Source organism: Bufo bufo, chromosome 3 (genome assembly GCF_905171765.1).
Source record: "Bufo bufo chromosome 3, aBufBuf1.1, whole genome shotgun sequence".
In the NCBI taxonomy this organism is placed as follows: Eukaryota; Metazoa; Chordata; class Amphibia; order Anura; family Bufonidae; genus Bufo; species Bufo bufo.
This window is the reverse complement of record NC_053391.1, coordinates 489,229,749-489,244,123: the sequence shown is the minus strand read 5'-3', so window position 1 is coordinate 489,244,123 and position 14,375 is coordinate 489,229,749.

Here is a 14,375-nt window from a genome sequence, read left to right as displayed (position 1 = left end):
ACAGATGAATCAGTAGCAGATTTATTAGAATCTCATCTCAAAGTATCACCAGCAGTCAATAACAAACTAATTCAGCTCTATATCATTCACCAGACATTCCTCACACCAATCAGATTATGTAGAATGGGTAGGTCGCCTTGAAAGGCTTGCCCACGGTGTGGGGAATTGGAGGTGGATTTCTAACACATGATGTGGGCAAGTAGACCAATTGCTGCTTTCTGAAATGGGGTGACAGACTTCTTTCAAATCTGTTACCTACTCCGGATGCATGTATCCCTGAACTGTGTCTTCTGGGATTAATGGATGAAGATCACTGGGACCATTAAATGGCCATTCTTCTGAGGGAATCTTTATTCCTGGTGCGCAAATGTATTGCTTTGTGGTGGTTTGTGAATGTGCCAACCTTTAAGAGGTTATCCAGTATCTACAACAGCCCCCCCCCACCCCATGTGCCGGACCCCTCCGTGGGAATATACTTACCCTGCGACACTCCTGTTCCCCACACCGCTGCTTCTCCCTGTACACGGATGAATACATCCGGTGTCGGGGGGGGGAGGGAGCACCCAATGGCAGGCGGGGACGAGCCTCTCTAGCGTCACCCGGGGTGCTAGAGAGGCTCGTCCCCGTCCCCGCCTGCCATTGGCTGCTCCCCCCTCCCGACACTGGATGTTTTTATCCGTGTACAGGGAGAAGCAGCAGCGGAGGTGCGGGGACCAGGAGCGGCACAGGGAGCGAGGTAAGTATATTCCCACGGAAGGGCCCAGCACATGGAGGGGCTGTTGTAGATACTGGATAACTCCTTTAGGTATGTGTAAAAAACAGATAAATCAGATTCTACCTTATGTTGCCTTAGTATTTAAACATCGCAATCAACCTAAAAAATCTGGGGTGTATGGTGTAGATCACCCCATAACATGTATTTTGTTCCGAGAATGCGCCATCGGACAATAACACCACTACTCATTCCTCTTGAGGAGCAACATCCTCCTAATGAACACTGCTCGTCTTGACAATACGATATACCATATGTTAGTAAATGATTACTGTATGGTATTTACTCTGATAATTGTATCCTTCACTGTAAAACTGTTCATATTGCCAATTTTTACCTGTACTAATAAAAAGTAAAAAAAAAAAAACAACTTTTGTCCGTCTTAACCGTAAGTCAATATGAGGTACATGTGCCAAAGATCCTTCTCAAAATCCTGATAATTTAAAATCTGGTGCAATGGTGATTTACTTTCATAGTTACATAGTTAATACGGTTGAAAAAAGACATAAGTCCATCAAGTTCAGTTTAGTTTAACCACATTTGGTGTGTTGAAGCCTTAATGCAGATGCGAAAAGGTGTACGGTATTTCGTCTACTCTACTTACGTATTAACTAAGCATGATAAGGATTTTCTTAATTTTAAAAGAAATCTCTCACTTTACCCTCATACGGGGGCGTGGCCGAGCCAGCATGGAGTGAGGAAGCAGGATTGCAGTGCTCCTACAAAATCCTGTGAAATATCCTTTATACACCTGGCATAATCAGGGTTTCTTGAGCTCATTCACTATATGTTGGATCCCTTCATACTTGGGGACACTCTGCCCGGTGCTGGATTGCTGAGTTTTGGCTGTGGCGCTGTGGATGCCGATGGATTGAGGAGAGGAGCGGAGAGACGCTAACTGAGGAGAGTGTGGAGTGAGGCCGGGGCACGATCCGCCGCAAGGTACACAGCGCAGGTACGGCTTGCCGAAAGTTGCTAACCACTTACCTTGGACTGCTGCCGATACCTGCTGGAGTCTTGAGCCCGGCGACCGAGGCGGGAAGAAGCCGCGCAGTGGGCGCCATCTTGCCGTTAAGTGTATGTGCAGCGGCGCTCCTCTCTGTCCCAGCAAACGGAGTGGATCGGCGAAACGCTCTGTATCTCCCTACTTCCACTATTATCCTGAAGTCCTGCAGTGGTAATCCTCTTAGGAGCCCTTATATATGAAAGCTGCAGAGTTCACCGCAGTTTATATGAAAGTTTAATGGTGGTGCGGGTGTACTTATCCCCCTCCCCCCTGAGGAATGTAAAGATATCTGGCAGTCTACTTGGCTGTGTGGCAGGACTTGCTGAATTTAATAAAGCCTTATCTTGTTTTGCTGCATGAGTGACAAACCCCAGCAGATCTTTAAAGTGTCTGTGGACTATTTCTATGGGCCGCAAAACTTCTTCTGTGGCTCCATCATCTGTTAAACGATTCATGGATGCCATGAGTCAAACTGAACAGGAAAGTGAGGGGTCTCCTGTCCCTGGTGCCTCTGCTGAAGCCTCTCAAATTATGAAAGCTATTGCTGATTGTCAAGCTGCTCTTACATCAAAGATAGACCATCTACAGTCTGACCTTAGCTGTTTGCGACACGATTTTGACAAAATACGTGAAAGAACATCTGCAGTGGAGCAAAGAGTGAGTGATGTGGAAGATGCATCCAGAGCAGCTGGAAATGACACCAGGCAGCTGCTGCAACAGGTACAGATGCTGCAAGCCAGGGCGGAGGACGCTGAGAACCGCAATAGACGTAACAACGTCCGTATCCTGGGCTTACCGGAGCGAGCAGAAGGGTCTACCCCAGAAATTTTTCCGGAACAGCTCATAAAAGAAGTGTTACATCCCATCTCACTTTGCAGTTGCTTTGTTATAGAAAGGGCGCATCAGATTCCAACCAGGCCCTTACCGCCGGTATCCCCTGCTAGACCTTTCATCATGAAGATCCTGAACTACAGGGACAGAGACGCTATTTTGCTAGCTGCTCGACAGAAGGGGAATGTCAGCTATGAGAATGTCCGTTTGTCCTTTTACCCGGACTTTACTGCAGAGGTCCAGAAGAAAAGGAAGCAGTTCACTGAGGTCCGAGCGCGGCTGAGGGACAAAAATGTGAAATATGCCATGATCTACCCATCTCGCTTGAGGGTGCAAGATGGTGAAACACTCCGTTTTTTTAGTACTCCTGAAGAGGCTACTGAATGGATTGAGAGAAATCTAAATGCAAGGCCTCACCGCTGATGGTTTATACTATAGTGATGGCAGCTGGAGCAAATAATACATGATTAAATGTTAAATTGTTTTGCTGACAAGATGGTTGGGGGAGGGGGGGAGTATCTGGTTTAAATGCACCATTATTACTCCTGTTAGAATCCCTGTTCTTTGACTTTGTCTATTGATCAGATGTTTAACCCCATATTGGTATGCTGGGTGGCAACACCCTGTATGACTATGCACTGTTGTGGGTAGACGTATATACTTGCTTCCTATCACCAACGTACCTATATGGTATATATGTTCTAATGAGTTAGGGTAGGTTATTGTACCCAGGAGTTGCTAGTTTGGGGTGTCAGGCTCAACCATGTTAGGAAGGTTTGGGCAGGGTGGGTTAGGGAGGTTGGGAATGGGTGGGTTGAAGAGAGTTTCTCTGTTGAGGGGTTCTTTGATGTGGATTGTATGTGTGCGTGAATGTGCCTTCATTGGTCGGAGAATATGGAGATGTTATCTTTGGAAGAATAAATGGCGGTATTTAAGCTACTTTCGTGGAATGTTCGGGGTCTGAATGATAAGATTAAACGGTCTTTAGTGTTCAATTATCTGAAGAGGTATAACCCTGACATAATGTTATTGCAAGAAACGCACCTGCAGGGCCAGAAAGTACTAGCTTTGCGGTCCCCATGGATAGGCCCCACATATCATGCGGTTTACTCAAACCACGCTAGAGGCGTGTCTATTTTCAAATACTGTCTGTACAGCTGGATCCTTATGGTAGGTATGTGATTTTACATGCTTGTGTCAGAGGCCTGCAGTACCTATTTGTGGGAGTATATATTCCTCCGCCATTCCGCAGAGAGGTCCTAGACTTAATTACAGCTAAAATAGCAGGATTTCCAGCAATGCCTTATATTATTATGGGTGACTATAATGCCACTTTAGATCCTATACGGGACAGAAGGGTTCCCCAGGCCTCACACAACAATGTCCTATCACATTGGGCTAATACTTATGATTTAGTAGAGACGTGGCGCTATTTCCACCCCACAGATGCACAATTCTCTTGCTATTCAGCTTCTACTGGCTCACTCTCTCGTATAGATCTGGCCTTTGTCAGCAGAGATTTATCCCCCTATATCAAGTCCAGTGATTATTTACCGAGAGGAGTTTCAGACCATGCCCCCCTCCTTCTGATACTGTCACAGCCGTTGTCTTCGACTGATAAGCAGTGGCGGTTAAACCCTATGTGGCTCGAGGTATTACCTGTGGTGAGCGAGTGTCTAGATGCAATGGGGAATTACTGGGCAGAAAATGAAGGGTCTACGAATCCTCTGGTAGAATGGGATGCTTTTAAGTCAGTAATGAGGGGGGCATTGATTGCTGCTATTGCAACTCATAGAAAGGAACTGAATATCAAACGGATAAAACTAGAGACGGAACTAGCTGATAAGGAGAGGTTATATATACTAGATCCGTGCCCTGAGAAACAGACTCTGTGGCTTGAGGCGCAGCGTAGGTTTACTTTGCATTTAACTGATTATACTGAGAAGAAACTTTTAAATCAGAGGCAAACTATTTTTTCAGATGGTGATAAGTGTGGCAGGGCCTTGGCGTACTTGACTAGATCTGAGACTCAACAAACGGTGGTGGCGGGAATTCTGAATGATCAGGGGCTCTTATTGAGGGAGCCCAGAGATGTCTGCCGACAGTTTGCCTCCTATTATGAGACATTGTATGCCCCCAAGATCACGTGTACTTCGGAGGAAATTGTCAATTTCTTAGCAGGTATTAATATCCCTTCTTTGGACAGATATGACAGGGGGGTCCTGGCAGCAGACATATCTGATCTGGAGATTGAAACGGCCATTAGTTCCTTAGCAACCAAGAAAACCCCGGGACCCGATGGATTTCCTGCTGAATGGTATAAGAGATTTTCTAAAGACCTGGTTAGTAGATTTGGGAAGCTGTTGAGGTATGCACTGGAAAGTGGTTCGTTGCCACCGTCCTTTCTGGAGGCAACGATAGTAGTGATTCACAAGTCGGGGAAGCCATCTGACCAGTGTAGCACTTATCGACCTATCTCACTTCTGAATCTTGACGTCAAAATCTTTGCGAAGGTACTGGCGTTAAGATTGCGGGGGGTAATTCTCTCCTTGGTTGGGGTAGATCAATCGGGTTTTATGCCAGGGAAAACCACAGATATTAATTTAAGGCGATTGTTCACTAATCTTCAGGTTAAACATGATAACAGAGGTATGAGGGCTCTTGCGTCCTTAGACAATGAAAAAGCATTTGATTCAGTAGAATGGGAGTTTATGTGGGCAGTGCTGACTCAAATGGGCTTTCCGGAGAATTTTTTGTGCTGGTTACAAATGCTTTATAGATCCCCTTCGGCGAGAGTCAGGGTGAATGGGTACACATCGGACTCCTTCCCCTTGGGTAGAGGCACTAGACAGGGCTGCCCTCTCTCCCCCCTGTTATTTGCATTAATCATGGAACCTTTGTCGATACTCATATCCTCTAATTCAGGTATAGAAGGTTGGGAAATAGCTGGAATATCAGAAAAGCTTTCATTATATGCTGATGACATGCTGGTTTACCTAGCAGATTCAGGGAAATCCTTGGATACCCTTTTAGGTGTTGTTGATCAATTTGGGGGTTTCTCGGGTCTCCGTGTGAACTGGGCTAAGTCTAGTCTGTGTCTGGTTGATGATGTTGACCCAGCTCGCATTTCGGTGAACAATAAGCTTCAAATTGTCGAGCAATTTACATATTTGGGGATTATTGTTCATAAAGAAGTGGCAAAATTTTATGATTTGAATGTTGCTCCTACAATGCAATCCATTACTCGAAAGCTAGAGGCTTGGGAAAACCTTCCTTTAACTCTGGTTGGGCGTATCAATGTGGTAAAAATGATTCTTCTCCCAAAATTGCTATACTTATATAGGGCTGCCCCAGTGTTACTCCCCAAGAGACATTTTGCTACTTTGGATAGGATAATCGCTCCCTTTCTATGGAATAAGTCTTCTCCCAGAATAGCGAGATCCACCCTCCAGTCTTACCTGCGGGGGGGGTCTTGCCTTGCCAAACCTGTACATGTACTATGTAGCGGTGCAGCTGAGCTATGTGGCGTGGTGGGTACGGGCTGACTCAGGTAACCCGGCGTTAGTGTTGGAGGCAGCTTTGTTGGGGTCCTATGAGGCACTTACGAACTTGGCATATAGGAGGGGGGCTAGGTCTACAGTACACTACACCCAATCGATGGCTGCTGCAGTACAGATGTGGGTCAAATGGGGTCAGAAATGTAACCCTGATGAGAATGATATTACTTGGTCGCCATATTTGCCTTTGTGGAGAAACAGAGTGCTTCCGGAGCTGTTCTCATTACTGGAGTTTGAATTTTGGCCTCAGAGGGGGGTGCGCTACCTTACCCAACTATATGATAAAGTGATTTTTTTTTTTTCCTTCTGTCCCGAACTTGGGTCATGAGGAACTGTTATGATTGATCCCATGTATTTGATTTGTACTGGACTCAATTGATGATTGTCTGTATTTGATGTGTTTGTTATGCTTTTTGTTAAATTAATAAATAAAAAGATACTATTAAAAAAACTTTACCCTCATACATGTCGAGTCACCAGGTGTCATGTTCATATACTGTAGACTAGAATGCAGAAATCTGTTGAGATTATTTTCATCAACCGATGTAAAGAACAATCCTGAGATTAAACAAGCCATATCTGAACCAGGGGCCATCTAGTGGACAAAGATAGAATTACATCTGCTGTAGCACCAATAGTATGCTCAAAGGCACAGCAAAAATATTAGAGCTACACAGCGACAAAAAGGTCGGAATCCTTTTCCATCACAGTTTTTCTTTTCCCTACTCTAAACTATGTTACTCTAAGGCCGAATGCACACGGCCGTGAAACCACGGACGTGAGCGGTCCGTGGTATCGCGGCCTGGCATCCTGCTGACAGCAGGAGCGCACGGCGTCATTGGTTGCTATGACGCCGTGCGCTTCATGCCGCCGCAGTACAGTAATACACTCATATAGATCATACCAGTGTATTACTGTAGTGCAGCGGCGGCATGAAGCGCACGGCGTCATAGCAACCAATGACGCAGTGCACTCCTGCTGTCAGCAGGATGCCAGGCCGGGATACCATGGACCACTCACGTCCGTGTTACACAGTCGTGTGCATTCGGACTAAGGTAAAAAGACAGCCATAATACAATGTCTATTTAGTGCCAAGAACAGGACGAGATCCAGTCAGGACAAAGCACATGTATTGTTGATACACTTCCTTTTTATGGAGTTGTATTAGGCTACTTTCGCATCTGCAGCAGGGATCAGCAAAAACGCTTCCGTTATGATAATACGACCAGCTGCAGCCGTTCTGAACGGATCCAGTTGTATTATCTCTAAAATGAACAAGACCATTGTAAGTCAATGGACGCCGGATCTCAGTTTTTTTTTTGTGTCCGAAAAAACAGATCCAGCACCATTGACTTACAATGTGTTTCATGCTGGATCTGTCTTGATTAGTATCCCATGACACACACAAAATCGCTGCTTGTAGCGGTTTTCTGTCCAGCATGGGAACGCAACCAAATGGAACAGAATGCATTCTAGTGCACTAAATTCAGTTCAGTTTTGTCCCCATTGACAATTAATGGGGTCAAAACTGAAGCGTTTTCCTCCGGTTTTGAGATCCTATGATGGATCTCAATACTGGAAAGGAAAACACAGATGTGAAAGTACCCTTAGTGCTATCTGGGATTTAAATATTGATGAACTATCCTGGGGAGTGGTCAATATCGAAATGGTGGGGAGTGGACACCCGGCACCCTAGCTTATCGGCTTTGGGAAAGGGATGTAGCGCTCAGACGAATGCTGCAGCTTTCTACATTGTATACCAAGCACAGTGCTGTACATTGTATAGTGGCTATGCTTAATATTGCAGCTCTGTCCCATTCACTTGAATTGGTCTGAGCTGCACAGAGACCATGAGACTGATGGATGTGATGTTACAGGCCTAGGAATAGGCTGCAGATGATTGGCAAGGGAATATCAGTATCAATTTGATATTGATGACCTAACCTGAGGATAGTTCATCAATGTTTATATTCTGGAAAACTCTTAATTGTTCTAACCAAGCTTCACATGTAAGGCTACTTTCACACTTTCGCTAGGAGGGTCCGTAGTTTTTTGCCGTGCTGCGACCGGACCTTCATCCCGTCCCCGCTATAGTGAATGGGACCAGAGCGGACTTCCGGCGGCACTTGGGCTAGCCTTAGTACAGATCCGGTAGGCTGTTCCCCCTGCTATAACAATCTGCTGGACCTTCCTGGTCCAAGTGTGAAAGTAGCCTAAGCATTGCTTCTTCTACTCAAGAGCTTCCGGTGTAGATGTCTCATCAATAGTATGAAGATGCCTTCACACGCTGCAGATTTTGTGGCTGAAAATTCATTCAATCCACCTTAATGGGGCTTGTAGAAATCCATGTGCCTGCTGCCCCATTCAAGTGAATGGAACCGATTTTCAGTTGTGGAATTTTCTGCCACAAAGTCTGCCGCGTGTGAAGACCACCTTCCTTCACAGTAAAAATATGATTAAATGAGGGGCGTGGCCTGAGCACAAGATGGACGGACGTGTCTAGCTGAGCTCCGCCACTGTTGCCCTAACTTCGCAGTTATCCTGAACTTACCAACCGCAATCATATCATCCACGGAGGAGAGAAGACCGGGATGTTCCCGCAGAACCGGGATGGCACGTAACAAGGCGCTGTCGGCGGCTGAGAGACTCAGAGTTTGCTCGGTCTGATTCCCAAGATGGCGCAGGCCTTGGGCCGCGACCTCCCGGAGTGCCTCTCCTGCTCCCAGTGAGGATAGCGCGACAGACACCGAACCCTCCCTCAAACAGGTGACCGATCAACTACTCCAGGCGATAGCTACCTGATGCTCCTCTCTTTCGGGAAAGATGGAGGAGGTAAAGATAGATATCGGTCTCCTGAGACACGACATGCAAAACATGCGTGACCGTATTGCGGAGGTGGAAAACCGTGTGTCCACGGTGGAAGACCAGCTGAACCCATTACCGGCCCGCTTAGCTGATTTGGAAAAGAAAGCGGATTATTGGCAGCAAAAGTGCGACGACTGCGAAAATCGCACGCGTCGAAACAACCTACGTATAGTGGGACTTCCTGAGCGTGTAGAGGGTAATAACCCATGTGATTTCGTGTCAACATGGCTGCGAGCCACTTTCCCTGATGCCACCTTCTCTTCTGCCTTTATTGTCGAGAGAGCGCACCGAGTACCGGCCAAGCCGATGCCTCCTGGAGCACCATCCCGGCCATTATTGGCACGACTACTGACGTCTGCAGATCGAGACCTTATTCTACAGTTAGCCCGTCGCAAGCAAGGGTCGCTTTGAAAATGCAAATATCATGCTCTTCCCGGATTTCTCTGCAGAGCTTCAGAAGCGCAGAGCGACATTCACAGTGATAGAGACGTCTTCGGGACCTAAACCTCCCATACTCAATGGCCTACCCAGCCAGGCTACGGGTAGTAGACGGAGAGTCCATTAAGTTCTTCAACACTCCTGCGGAAGCTACGGCCTGGCTGGAGGGCAAGCCGCGTCCAGCAAGATCCCCGAGATGAACACTCACTGCAACCTTTAGATGTTATTACCTGTCTCCGTTGTTTGCAGGGGGTTTACTGAAGGCATGTTATGCCAAGTGTGTGCCTTACACACTTTAAAGTTTGATACCACTCATGTTTTGTCCTGCTAACATCTGATCTTTATTGCTCATTGCATAGCATGCATTTTCTAGGATTGCATTGTTGCACAATGTTGTTGTTCAGCATTAGCTGGTGTAAAGCAGCATTTATGATAAGCGTAACCTGTGATACTCTGCAGACTTACTGCTATAGAAAGGCAGAAATATGATTGTAGGTATCGGGATGAAGGGCTCTCCCCTTAGATAGGTGTATTTACATACTACGAAGATAGGGCACCAGTTCTCTGCATGCTACTTAAGTTAGTTACAGTGCGAAGGGTTAAACTAACCAATAGCACACCCCGTATACTGTTGTGCCACACAGGACCTACCACCAAGTATCCCGTTGCATGTGTGTGATGCCCCGGATACCTGCTGCTAGATCTGCCTTTTAGATGGCCTTTAATGAACCATTGTTAAATGTTTGGATTTTTTTAGTTCTTAACTACCATTGCATACTTACCTATGTACTATCATATCATGTGAAAGGTATAAAGATGTATGACTGGAGGTGGCCGTATGTGATAGAGTGTAGGGAGCGATATGCATATTCCATGATGTTACAATGGCATACATAAGGTTAATGTCTTGGAATGTCAGGGGCCTTGGGAGTGTTAGGAAGCGTACCATGGTGTTCTCAGTGATCGGTCAGTTCAACCCTCATATCTTGTGCCTACAAGAGACCCACTTACTCCCTGACAAGACTAGGAGATTATGTAAATCTTGGGTCCAATGGCCTCGCCACTCATGCTACTCTAACCTGGCTAGGGGAGTTTCTCTTATGGTTCATAAATCCCTAAAATGGGAGGTGGAGAAGCTACAGATGGACAATGCGGGAAGGTATATTTTTGTGGCAGCATATATTAATTGCATACTATATGTTATACTGAGGATCTACGTCCCTCCTCCTTCCTCCCTCCAAGTAATACACCAGGCGATATGTTTCGCGGCCACTTTTCCCTCAGCGCGGATTATATGTATGGGGGACTTTAACATGACCCTACACCCCCTACTGGACAGGTTTCATGGTGAGGAGCAGCCACGAGGGAGTGCTCAATCCAAATCACCATTGTCCAAATTGATGACGGAGGTGGGGTGGGTGGACTTATGGCGCCTTAAGCACCCTGATGATCGTACTTACTCATGTCAGTCAGCTAGCCATAACTCCTTGTCCCGCATTGACTATGTCTTTGGTGGCTCCACAGTGTGTTCACTCCCTGATCGGGTGGAGTATGGTGCCAGAGGGGTTTTCGGACCATAACCCTATCCTATCTCTGTTGATGAATGTGAGGGGTATGGGGCGCTCCATGAGGGTGCACCCCTTTTGGCTTACATTGTTCCCGCCTTCGGACCGTATTCCGGACCAACCATCAGTGTTTTTGTCCGACCACGCTTCTTATAATGATAGGTCAATGGTGTGGGAGACGCTGAAGGCATACTTGAGAGGGTGCTTGAGATCCTCTATCTCCTTTATCAAACGTAACTCTGCTTAACAAGAAAAAGACCTAGCTGAGGAGTGTGCTGAGATGGAGAGGCTGTATGTTGCGGACCCAACGCCCCAGAATAGGGAGAGGTGGTTACAACTCGGAAGACGTTAACTTACTTTATTACAGGAAAAGGCCCAGCGCAAAATGTTCTTTACTAAGCAATCTTATTTTGAACTAGGCAATCAGTCTAGTAAGTTGCTGGCACATATCGTTCACCAGAATCAGGCATCTCCTGCTATCCTGCGTATTAGAGATGGAGAGGGCATTATAGTAGTGGAACCGGAGGCCATAGCTCGCCGTTTCCGGGAGTTTTATCAAGACCTGTATGAGGTCCGAGTAGATTACACCAAGGAGACAGTTAATACCTACCTGCAGGAGTTAGAATACCCCAAGCTCTCGCAGGAGAGGGCTCAATCACTGGAGGGCCCAATATCGGATCGGGAGATATTAGAAGCCATTAAGTCTCTAGCGAATGGGAAATCCCCTGGCCCGGATGGGCTACCCCTAGAAGTGTACTCTAGATATATTGACCAATTAGTTCCTCCTTTATTGCAAATGTATCATGACTCCTTTTCGAAAGGTCCCCATCCGCCTTCACTATACGAAGCTACCATTGTGATACTCCTCAAGCCAGGCAAGGATCCAGTTGATTGTGGATCATATAGGCCCATATCGCTATTAAATGTAGACTACAAAATCTTGGCTAAGATTTTGGCACAGTGGTTAAATGGGGTTATTTTAAACCTTATTCATCCGGATCAGTCTGGATTCTTTCCTGGCAGGTCCACAACGGATAATATCTGTAGAGTGCAGGTTGTCACCCAAATAGGCCTTCAATGGGGGAGTCAGTGGGCCCTGGCATCTCTGGACACAGCCAAGGCCTTTGACTCAGTAGAATGGCCATACCTACTGGCCGCCCTGGAATGCTTTGGAATAGGTCCAGCATTTATTAGATGGATATCAATATTGTATAAACGACCTTCAGCTGGTATTCTGGTGAATGGTATGTGCTCAGCGAACTTTGATCTGGGTCGTGGGACCAGGCAAGGATGCCCGTTTTAGCGATCGCTATTTGCTTTAGCGATCGAACCTTTAGCTATCCGTATTAGATCTGATGCTCAATTCAAGGGGATAACTATAGGTGACCAAGAGGACAGAGTGGGACTATACGCGGATGACATGGTACTGTTTATGTCAGATGTGGAGTCTACGCTACCCCGTGCTACTGAAATCATTGAAACATTTAGTCAATTTTCCGGTCTTAGGATAAATTGGTCTAAATCTGTTCTATTTCCGCTATACTCCCTACCCTCATCCTCTCTTAATACCGAACTACCTATAGTATCTGAATTTAAGTATCTAGGGATCCATATCACCAAAGACGCGGCCTCTTTCCATACTCTCAACATACAGCCTCTCCTGAACTATAGTGCAGACAAATTTAGGGTATGGGGTGGTCTCCCACTATCCGTCCCGGGTCGAATAAACCGGATTAAATTAATCATACTACCTAAGTGGTTATATGTGTTAGAGCATGCACCTTTCATTGTTCCCAAAAAGATATTCCAGCGTTATAAGTCACTAATGTCTCCATTTATTTGGGGTAATAATAGACCTAAGTTATCCATTGACGTACTATGTCACCCTAGAGGAAATGGAGGTATGTCCTTGCCTGACTTATATTTATATTACCTGGCGGGACAATTGAGACAGCTAAGGTCATGGATCTCCTCGGAGAGTCTTCTGATTAGGGCAGAAAGGCAGTTGGCTGCATTTTTGGATATCTCGTCGTTGTGGCCAGTGTTGGAACAGCCAAAACTCTTTAGCCGAACATTCTTGCCCGTACACAAATTAGCCATTCAGGTGTGGGATGCTGGTAAGAAGACGCATTCTTATATAGGACTGGACCCCAATATACCCTTGTGGGAAAACCCTATGTTTCCCTCTCCTCATACTGGGAAGGATAAGCAGTTCTGGAAGGATCATTGGATTACCGTCCTGGGTGACCTATATTCCAATAATGTGATTAACACCTTTGAACAACTGAAAGAACGCCATAATCTACCTAGGACCACATTTTTTAAATACCTTCAAATACGACATGCTATGAACACCCACTTTAGGGATATCACAATAGCAATCTCTGACTACCCACTGATCGGTGTCATACACTCCCAAGGCCCCAAGGGAGTTATCTCTGCTCTTTACACTCACTTGCTGAGTACCAAGATGCATAAGGCCCCCCTCTTGGTATTATCCAAATGGGAAACTCTAATACCGGGTATCACAAATGAAGAAATTAGTGACCTATTAGAATCTCCTGTATTGGTTTCCCCATCCATAAATAATACATTTATACAGCTATGTATTATTCACCAAAGTTACCTATCGCCCGTCCGGTTACAAAAAATAGGCAAATTGTCACATTCTAGGTGTCATAGATGCGACTTGGAAGGGGCAACTTTCTGGCATCTTATATGGGATTGCCCGTATATACAAACCTTTTGGTTTGACATCACAAGCTTTCTTTCTACGCTTACACACCTCCTGATAGCACTAACCCCACAAGTATGCCTGTTTGGTATACTTGATGAAGAGGTATATCCTCACCATGTTAGAATACTCTTGAGGGAGACATTGTTTCTCGCACGGAAAGCTATTGCGATTCGTTGGATGGGCGATAGACGACCTTCTCTTAACCAATGGAAAGTACTTGTGAATAATGTGGTATCCTATGAGAATATTGTATTCAAGAATCGGGGTTGTCCTCAGAAATTCAGTAAAGTATGGGGACCCTGGTGTTCATCTATGCAAACTATGTATTCAGCTCCTAGATTTTCGGATAATCTTAACGCAATATTAGGATAAGATGGTTTTGTACTCACTACAAGTATGTGCTCTGTCAAACATGATTGCTCTGTACATGTTTTACATACGTGAATTGTCATCTCACCTTTATTGATATTGGTATGTATATGGTACTGTTTATGTATTTGAATGTCTCATTGACCTTCATGTACACTGATGTTCTTTGAACTTCTCTGATGATTCGTTCAATAAAACGAGTAAAAAAAATAAATAGGTATGATTAAACAGACAA